General features: G+C 35.3%; 1 long non-coding RNA gene across 2 annotated transcripts; it reads left to right on the top strand.

Annotated features, from left to right (window-relative positions):
- Positions 1 to 34: 34 nt before the first annotated feature.
- Positions 35 to 6,349, top strand: LOC109134940 (uncharacterized). 2 transcript variants are annotated; one of them, XR_007274016.1, is made up of 4 exons: positions 35 to 251; positions 334 to 410; positions 510 to 577; positions 6,098 to 6,349. It is a non-coding gene; the product is annotated as an uncharacterized LOC109134940 (long non-coding RNA). The 2 variants fall into 2 exon arrangements; XR_007274015.2 differs by lacking the exon at positions 6,098 to 6,349 and having other exon boundaries at positions 510 to 1,642.
- The last annotated feature ends 4,377 nt before the right edge of the window (positions 6,350 to 10,726 follow it).

Genomic DNA, 10,726 nt, shown 5'->3' on the forward strand with positions numbered 1-10,726 from the left:
AGAAAGGAGAAAAGGGTAAGATGAATAAGAACAAGTTGCTAACAAATTCTGATGGGAGTAAACCCAAGAAGAGGGGGCCATCCAGATCATTCTAGGGGAGATACATCCAAACTTTCATTATACCAGCCTAGTAGACTTATAAGAGGAACCTCACTCCAAATTTCACACTCTAACTCACACAAAAACTTTCCACCCAACAGATCCTCTCTTCTTTCTCGCCACACTTACGCTGGAACCAGCGACCAGCACATGTTGGTCTTCTTCTCCATTTTTCTTGGGCTTCAACTTCATTTCTTTTGCATGCAAACTAACTAGGATACTCTAAACTTATAGGTGCGTATTGGGTGGCCAAGAATCTCGAGAAAAACAAAGGGAAGCTTGGAGAATTTGAGGAGGAAAGATACACTAAGGTAAGTTGGAAAAAAAGACATATCTTTGGGTTGTTTATCAAGCTTTGTTTTGAGGAAATTACTTCATATTATTGATGATAGTTGTTTATACATTGTAAGGGGACAAGATAGGAAGCTAAGGATAAAATTGTTGAAGGAACTTAAGGAAATTAAGCTAAGGAAGTAAGGTACATAAGAACTGATCCTATAAAAGCTATTTGGTTTTTCTTTTTTAAATTATGCTATTTATGAATTGTGTGAGTAAATAATGAGATCCTTGTGGATGAATGAGTGATATGTAAGCTGGAGTAACTAAATTACAATTGGGATGTGGTTGCATGCATGTTTAATCAACATAGACATAGTTAAATGATGAAGTGATTTAGAAATTATGTTATGATCTTTGCATGTAAAATGGGTGATGGTTGCCATGATGAATGAGGAATGGTAAACTCTATATACCTACTGCATGAAGGTAATGAGCTCACCTAATAAGTAAGAGATTCCTGATTAAGCTAGGTTAATATGCTATTTTTGGTATTAGAAATTACTTTCTTGCAACAAGAACTATACTCCTGCTTTTTTACACCATGATTTCAGAATGATTTTTTTCCCTTAATAACTAAACACTCTCAATGTAGTAGATGTAAGTGAGGAATATAGTACTCCATGTTTACTAATGTTGTAGTAAAATAAATGTTATGACATCTAGTCGAAATGAAGCCAAGTATTATAGTAATGATATGGGAAGATACTGCGACAGCAGTGATGATCACATTGTAGTGTGTGTATGTAAGTGAATAATGGGACATGTCTTGGATTAAGTCTTGCAAGCAGTACATAAATTATTTTGGGAAGACGTTCCCATGAGTATAGAGAGGGAAGATCACCCACTCTATTCGTGCCTCTTCCTCGGTTAATTGTAGGAGTAAAACGTTAGGGAAGAACTATATTGAGAAGAACGTTTCCTAAGGTCATAATCGAGAGTATAAAGAGTTCCAAGCCAACTTACACATTGAGGTATTATAAGATACATGTAACTAAATAACGAGTTTTTCTTCCTTTTATACAAGCATGATACTCAAGAACTCCTCCTATGTAAATCAAACATGAGAACTAGAAAATCGTGTACCAGCTTTGCTGATTTGGTTGTTATTGTCATTCCAAAACTGTCCTCCCGGGCAGTGACGAAATTGCAAGGCTAGGTGAGGAGGCTGTTGTTTGAAATATCTGAAGCGCATGCCACCGTGTTGTTAAACCTAGATGTTTGTTATTTTTCTATATTCATAATACTTGAAATGCAATATACTTATGTGTATCATGTTATGTATTTTTAAAACATGGTTTGTAATAGTTATTAATAGATATTAAAAGAAAAAGATGATAAGATACTTTCAAGTCTTGAGGTTTCCTTATTAGAGAGGGAAACGGGAAGCTTAAGTAACGTCACCTAATTCGCTATAGCTCATTTATGTTATTAATAGCATTAATCTAAGATGCTAATTAGGTGGGTTGTTACAACCACTACCAACCCGACACCAGATACGACCCAACGCCACTACCACCACGCCACCAAATTCGACCAAACACCACTAGGCCCTTCTTTCTCCTCTCCTTCGTTTCCTATAACTCCTCCTCACCTTCTCTCACCTCCTCCATACTCCTTTCTTCATCTCCAATAGTTGTAGATCTAGGGTTTCGGAACCCCTACACACTAGATTTTTGAACGGTGGTAGGGTTGGTGTGTTGGTGCGATGGTGGTGATGGGAAGAGGCAGAAGATGCCGGCAGTGGTGTTGGTGAAACAAGGGTTAGGTATCGATTTTTGAACGGTGGTGGAGTTGGTGGGATGGTGTGTTGGTGCGATGGTGGTGGTGGGGGAAAACTATGGATTTGGTAGTGTTCGTCAAAGAATGGTGGTAATGTTGATGGTGGTCGAGATTTTGGATGTTGGTGGTTTTATTGGTGTTCGTTAAGAAATGGTGGCAGTGGTGATGGTGGTGGTCGGGATTTTGGGTGGCTGGTGGTTATGGTGGTGTTTGTCAAGGAATGGTGGCAGTGATGATGGTGATTTTGGGTGGGTGGTGGGTTGGTGTATGAATCCCAAATTAATTATAAATCTAACAGTTCTATAGTAATAAATTACTCTTAAACTTTATAAGTGCGGTCCCTAACTTTTTCTCTCCAAAAATATTGGTTTGTGTGCAACTTCTCCATGTCGCACTTATTTAGAAACGCGGGAATTATAAGATTTTTCCATTGAAGGAATGATGGTTAGAAATAATAGTAGATTAGTAGTGTTTAAATTATTTGTATTATATAAGTTTTTCATATGATTATCAAATTAATAGTATATTAGATTATTTGTATTGTAGAAGATTTTTCTATTTAAAAAATGGGAGAAAATAAAAGTCAGGTCGGATGTTAAGAGTTTACGTCGGGTCGGAGTCGAATTTCAAGTCGGAGTCGAGTGTTGGATTTAAAATCCGGCTTTTTGTAGGGTCGGAATCGAATTATGCATAATACAATTCAAATTCGACTCGTTGTCATCCCTAACTGTAGGATAGCAAGGGAGGTCAAATTATGCTTAATTACTCGAGTAAACTTCTGTTTCACTACATTTACAACTCTTGATGTTTGCTTTAGCTTTAGCTCATGTTATGCCTTGCCTTTTCGGAACATGCAAATTAAAGCACTTAGATTTTCGCTCAAAATAATTTCCCACGTATTCAGTAATCAGTATTGTCTCCTTTACCATATTTTTCATATTCCTTCGAATTGAAAGATCAAAGAAGTGTATGAAGATTGGGATTAAGCATAATGAGCAATGACCCCGTACCATGCATTTCAATAAGTTGGTGGGTCACGGGCATATATATACCAACTTTGCAGCCAAATAAAACTTCTATGAGACATGATTATCGATTTATTTATTAATAAGATTTGGTTCAAGAGGTAAGTAGCCTGATGTCGTTTAAGGGAGGTCTCGAGTTCGAGCCTTACTGTATGTAGAAACTCTTGTTGAGAGACTCATCCACCAAAGCCAGATATACAACCCGAGTCGGACTCAGATGTAGTCGGAGTAAAGCTCAGGTGAATCGGGTAGGCAACCAAAAAAATGATTATAGATTTACTAAAACTTATCATTTTGTTTCTTTGCAGTTATTGTCAACTTGTGTTTTTTCGTTACATGGCAGGGAAGGATACGAAAGGCTGAAAATATAACACATGGGAACATTTACAATTATGAATATATAGTAGAGTTTGAGATAGTACAAATATAAAAAAAACAAAATCTATACTAATTGGAATTGGACTGTCTGCCCTTACATCATTATAGTTGTTCTTGTATGAAAAAAGAAGAGGAAATATCTACAAAAACGGTCTAATTATTACCCTTTTTTTTTTTATAAGTCCCAATTATGAATTATTCCATGTAAATCTCAAGTTTAGCATCTTGTGATTTTTATAGGTCACGACTTATTTATAACAAGTTTAGAAGTAAACGTTCATCCCAATTTATAGGTAAAACTGTCACTTGCAGGAAGTGTCCGAAAATGGTGAATGATAAAAAAATCTTACATTATAATCCGATTATAAGTAACTCAAGACTTATGAAAGTCACAAGATAGTAAAATTGGTACCTGTAAGGAATAATATATAGTTGGGACTTATAAAATAAAATAGATAATAATTAGGATGTCTCTTGTGAATATTTCCAAAATAAAAGTTGTCTTTTTTTTTTTGGGAAGAAGAAGGGATGCGGACCCCGCTCGGGTCTTAATGGGTCAGACACTTGAGAGTAAGGGGGAAGGGTAAGGGGAATCCCTACCCTCAAAGTGCCGCCCGAAACCCGCTCGGGTCTTAATGGGCCAGGCACTTGAGAGTAAAAGGGAAGGGTAAGGGGAATCCCTACCCTCAAAGTGCCTCTAGTGGGGATTGAACCCCAAGGTTGGAAGGATGCTCTCCTTACCACTAGACCAAGTACTACTCGGTAAATAAAACTTGTCTTGCCTACATTGCTATATAACTGTATTTTGTATATGGGTGTGGCCTGGAAGTTTAAAGTGAGCGTATAAGTTATAAGTACTTCATTTTAATTTATCCTCTTAATTCTAACAATTTCTCAAGCTTACTAGATTTCACAAATTAATCTGGTCATGCTAGCTAGGCCAACAAGCTTCATGCAATTTGGGCTGTGCGCGATTGACACAGTGAGAAAAGATAATTTTCCACCAGACTTTTGTCAACATTTTTAGAAGGAACCCATGCACGGCTCACATCATGCATTCCCCAGCACGCGCGTACATCTCGAACTTGTACTAATATCTGATAGACTAGTAGCCTAGTAGTGGTTAGTGGACACATATATCATATATATGTGCCCGACCTCCTAGTCCATGATGTCTAGCTCAACTTCTGATGAAGCTTTTTCTTGATAACAAAAGATGGGAGCTAATGAGCTGTGACACTTATATGAACTTAGGAGATGCTATGTCATTTATTTGTTTCATCGTGAGACTAGTTTTTGTTGCTGCTAATCAACAACTTCCCGCTAGAGTTTGTACTTGGCAATGAGCTCACCAGAGTGTATACTTGTATTGATGATGCCGTTATAATAGTAGATTGGTGATCAAGAGTGTCACCCACGATTTTTTCCCATCATTTGGGTTTTTCGCGTCAACAATTGTTTGTCTTTTTATTCTTTTATTTACGTTCTTGTTGATCATTATTTATTTCACATTTGTTTAAGTATATTGGCTCCCCAATACCTTTTGCGTACTTGGTACAAAATCGGCATAAACATCAGCGGAATCATTTACATGCTTTTAAGCTAAATGTATGTCTGGCCACTAGGAATGGCAACGGGTCGGACTTGGACCGGATTATGCATAATCCGACTCCGACCCTACAGAAAGTCGGATTTTAAATCCGAGTCCGACTCCGACTCCGAGACCCGACTTTGAAAATCCGAATCCGACCCGACCTAAAATCCGAACATCCGACTCCGAGATCCGACCCGACTTAAAATCCGGACATCCGACTTAAAATCCGAACATCCGACTCTGAACCTGATCCGACTTATTTTTCTTCCAATTTTTTAATTATTTTTTCTGTGGGAAAAGCCTATATAATACAACTGGCTGAAAGTCGAAGTCAGATTATACATAAATAATACATTACATAAATAAGAAAAAATGATTGATTTGACTCAAAGTCGGAGTCGGATGTCGGATTATTTTATGAGATCCGACTCCGACCCTCCTCCGACTCGGAGTCGGATTTTTTAAACGGAGTCGGAGTCGGATTACTTTTTTGTCGGAGTCAACTCGAATTTTTTCCTTCGGATCGGAGCGGACCAGGGTCGGATTCGGATTGGATTGCCATCCCTACTGGCCACATCTATGTATACTAATATATTAAAAGACGTTCCTAAACAAGAAACGATGTCATGTGTCGCTCTTCATTAGGGATTTTTAATCCATATAATTCACATACAATGAAAAAATTAGAAAATGCTTTGTATAATATTTGATCCCGTGATTTCAACCTCATACATCAAAGTCTTAACTACTAAACCAAGTTATATTTACGGTTATCAATTTAAAGTAAAATATTAATAAATGAAAAATATCATTATGCATGCGTAGCTCGGGCCCAAAAGTTTTTTAAGTAATACTTGTGATTTGTTCCTTCTTCATCAACCAGCTAAGTAGAGTGCAGTGGGTCATGCTAGTATGCGGTACAGCAGTCTTCAGCATGGGTTTGGGCCGATCCAGCATGGAAACAAGGTGTGGGTTATGGGCTGGGAATTGGCCAGAGTTTTAGTAATAGGGTTTAGAACAAGAAATGATAATCTGCCTTAAACTAGCCCATGAGTCGTGGGCTAGGCATGACATACAGACGGCCCACGGCCCACGGGTGTTTGTTAATATTATTTTCAGAAACATATTAATTGTTACGTAATTACTGATATGCTAATAATTACAGTTACATACTACAGTACCTAATTTCATTTAATTACCCCAATTTGAAAATCCACATACGTGCTTGCAATTTGCGAAAATTCTAGAAAGATATACAACTAATTTTTATTTTTTTTAGTGTGCTATTTATCATTCTTTATATCCATGAAAAAATTGACAGAATTTCGACTTTTAATATTTATCTATTCAAGGTTAAAGGTCTTTAACCCTAAACATTAGACTATGAGATCCTTGACTTACAACTTTGTGAAAGTTTATCCTTATATTACCTTAACTTGTGGTTTAATCATGGATAAAATATAAATACTAAACAGAGTTTATTCAATATGGAACCCGCCAATACATAGTAGTAAATAGTAATACACTCCTCCATTTTTTTTAAGGTGTGTTTTTATCACCTTAAAAAAAATGTTCGAGAGTTAATAAGTTCAATCAAATTCAAAGAAGTTTAAATAGTTTTTAAAATCTTATAAATAAACTTTAATAAATTTCAATAAGTACATATAAGTTTGATTAAGTTTAGACAAGTTTATATAAGTTCAGTTAAGATAATTTTAGTTTAAATAAGTTTAGAAGAATTTGAGGGAATAGAACGCATCATTAAAGCATATTTAACTTGGCCTGGTGGTTGAGATTGAGGTGTTGTGAATGATAGGTCACAGGTTCGAATCCCCATGCCCTTCTGTATACTGTTTCGTGATTCATATGGATATAAAAAAAAGCATACTTAACCATGAACAAAATAAATTTTTCATGGGGATAAGCCGTTTATTGTTTTGCTTAATCATGAACAATAAATGATTCCTGGATGACAAAAACCATGAACCTTGGGAAATCTAAATGGTTCATGTATCCATGGGTCTTTCACGTCATGCGGGAAAAAGCAAAAAAAAAGCTTGATGGCTTTTGTCCAAAACACAACATTTTGCTCAAAGTTAATTCAAATATATAGGCTTCAATTTGATTGCAACACTTCTAGTTTCATACTTACCAATGCATAGTTTACACTATTAATATCTTTAGATATGTTTTGGTAAAAATTAGATATTAATAAAGTACACAATAAGATGAATATAACAAGATCTCGCATGACTATATTTTTCCTTAAATATGAAATACAAAAGCTAGTTATTGAGTGACTGTGAATATTATCAAAACTGAAAGTATTGCAATTACATGAGAGCGGACGAAGTACATGATAGAAGCAAAACACAACAACCCATATTTCACAAAAGAAAAAATGCAGGCAGCAGGTTTGACACATGTCAGTCTATCCCTGCCAGGCGCCAGCCAACCATTTCACAACACTTGTCGCATATCCGTTGGTCCAAACAATATAAATGTTACAGTTATTATATTGTTAATCTCTATTATATAAGTGAGTGTCCCCTTATAAAATGTCGGTATAGCCTTAATGAATTTAAATCGTCATATATATAAAATAATATTTTCTTTTTCTTACTTGCCATATATATTGAACAAGTTAACAATGGTATTAAATTTGAAATTTCAATCAAATATTAAATTAAGGAGAATGATTTTTTCTTCACATATGTGTGAAAAATTAACTCTAATCAAAAATTAAATTTACTGTATAACTTGATTGACACAGAAGAAAAAATAAAAAAACTTGAATCTCATATTAACAATTATTCTTATAATATTTTAAAAATTAAATGTTGATTATTATTTAGTGATATGTATTATGTAAATCAAACTCTTTCATTTTATTAATATATGATTGAACCAGTGAACCTGATACACAAATTCTTCCACTTTACTATAGCATAAACTTTCTTCTGTTATATATTTCTTTCTCTCGATACATCAGAACAAAGGTCTTGGATTAAAGAAAATCAGAATAAAAAAACTGAAATTTAATTGAAAGGCATGAAATGAGATTAAAAAATCACAAAGTTACAAGAAATTAAACTGAAAAAACCGAAAATAAAGAGAATTAATAACTTGCAATAGTTGGAGAATACAAAGAAAGAAGAGAAGGCACTGTTGTTTTGCATTGAGAGGCGTCTGAAAAGTCGATGCTGGCGTGACGGCAGTGCCACAGTGGGAGACTTCGAGAAGGCGTTGGAGAAGAGAAGGGGGTTGGACGTTTCACATTGGGGCGGCTTGGGTTTAGTCTTTCGTCTTTACTCTTTAGGAAATGGGTTAGAGAATATCAAATGGAATGTTTTACATTGTTATGCGAATTGCGAAATTTATTTTTATTTTTAAAAAAATGGGTCAACCGACTTGGACCAGTTTCCATAGGTTTTACCCGGACGGGACCGGATACTCAAAATTCACTTTTTCTTGGATCGAGGTCCAAATTGGAATCATAGGTTCGGTCCGGTCCAAAATTCGATCTGGATTGGTTTTTGTGCAGCCCTATGTAGTATATAAGATTTGGTCTCATGACTATAAGTCACTATATTAAGGGTCTTTACCACTAAATTATGTAATGTTTGGTGTTATAATTTTAAAGTAAAATATTAATAAAGAAAAATTATAATTATCCAGGGGATAGTGCAGACCTAAAAATTAATTTATACTAAAAGTTGAATGATTTTTCACAAAAGGAGGGGCTGAATAAGCCAAAAGTAATGGCTTAGGAGTTGGGAGCTTTGGTGTTTCAGTTTTGTACACTAACTAGTTCTTGTCAAAGCGTGGATTATGCACTAGGGTGCACAAATGCACAATGCTCATTGTGCACCCAAAAGGAACATATTATTTATATAAAAGAACACGAACTTTTTTAAACAACTTTTCTACTTAAAAAAATAACACAAGACTTAAAATTAAAGAACATGTAAATTTATATTTATAAAAGAACAAAGGTTATAATGAAAAGAACATATAGTAAATGAACATTTACACTTAAGAAAAGAACATATACCTTTATAATTTAAATTTGAAGAAAGAATTTTTAGTTGCAAAATTTAAGGAAACAAATAACAATAATTTTTAAAAATTATAGACTCTAAGAATGATAAATCAACGTAGTTTAGAAAAGGGTGCACCATGCTCTACATGCATTTGGGTGTCCCGAGTCATGCAATCAGTATTATTTACGGATCTACCAACGTGTACTTGAAGTTTTCAAAGATAGAAATATATGTATTTAAAAGATTTTCCCTCTACAAAGACCAACATGAGCATTTGCATTGTAGTGTAGTTGGTTAGTGCATTAGTACATCAAATGAAAGACCATGAGTTCGAATCTTGAAACACACATTTTTATTATTTAATGTTTTATTTGATAGTGTAAAAGAGGAGAGAATACATATGGCAGCATCATATTTGTTTGTCTTGACTTCACGCATTAAATATAGATACATTTCACCAATAAATGAATTCACGCATTAAATTTAAATAGGAGCAATAAATACTGGGTCACTGTACAGGAGTGCAGGGTAGTTTTTCTATCGTGTGCTCACCATTTATCCACGTACTTGCATGGTGTAGCAATGTTTCTTACCACAAGTTTAGTTATAATCTTGTGTTTGACACTTGACAGTGCGACAATCATTTTGTGCGTCTAGTAGACTACTGATCAAGGTGAGATTTGAGTTTAGCTGGTGTTAACTAAGAATGCTGTCTTCCCTGCCTCCACCCAAGATCCAATCTTACCCCCCGAGCTGTCGAGCATGTACCCACAAAACTGTAACCTCATTGTATACCTTAATAACTATTAATTTAGGTTATTGTTATTTCCCATCCTAACTTTACTTATAACGCAATGTATTTTATACTAGAATAAATCCTCTTTCTTCCTCATTTTCCTTTCCTTTCCCTTTTCTTTGCAACCAACCCCATCCCTATTCCCTAGCCAATTCCTTTCGCCCCTTGTCCACCCTACCACCGGGCCTCCTCCACTCCACCCAAGCGAAAATTTTATGCCCGCATTCTATTTCGTTAACTCATGAGACTAGACCATAGAGGAGTAGAAGCTAGCTTGAAATTGAAGAATATATATAAATAAATAATTGTATACTATTGATAGAATATAAAATTATTCGTGAGACTCCAACCATCAGCTTAAATTTTTGGTTGAGCTGGTCATTTGACATGGTACCAGAGCCAGCGTGACATAAAGGTCACGGGTTCAAATCTCATCCATCCCTCCTTAACGAGGTATGACCGTATGAGGGAGGCTTGTGATGCATTCACACTTCAATCCCAATGGGCTCTTGTGTGACGGGGCGTGATAGAATATAAAACTATTCCTGGGACTCCAACCATCAGTTTAACCTTTTGGTTGAATTGGTCATTTGATAATTTTTGTTTGCTTAGCTTTATTAAGAAGGCAGCTAGCAATTCATATTTGTGTAAATAATTCGCTCAACATTCTGCT

The sequence above is a fragment of the Beta vulgaris genome, chromosome 5 (genome assembly GCF_026745355.1).
Source record: "Beta vulgaris subsp. vulgaris cultivar EL10 chromosome 5, EL10.2, whole genome shotgun sequence".
NCBI classification, from domain to species: Eukaryota; Viridiplantae; Streptophyta; class Magnoliopsida; order Caryophyllales; family Amaranthaceae; genus Beta; species Beta vulgaris.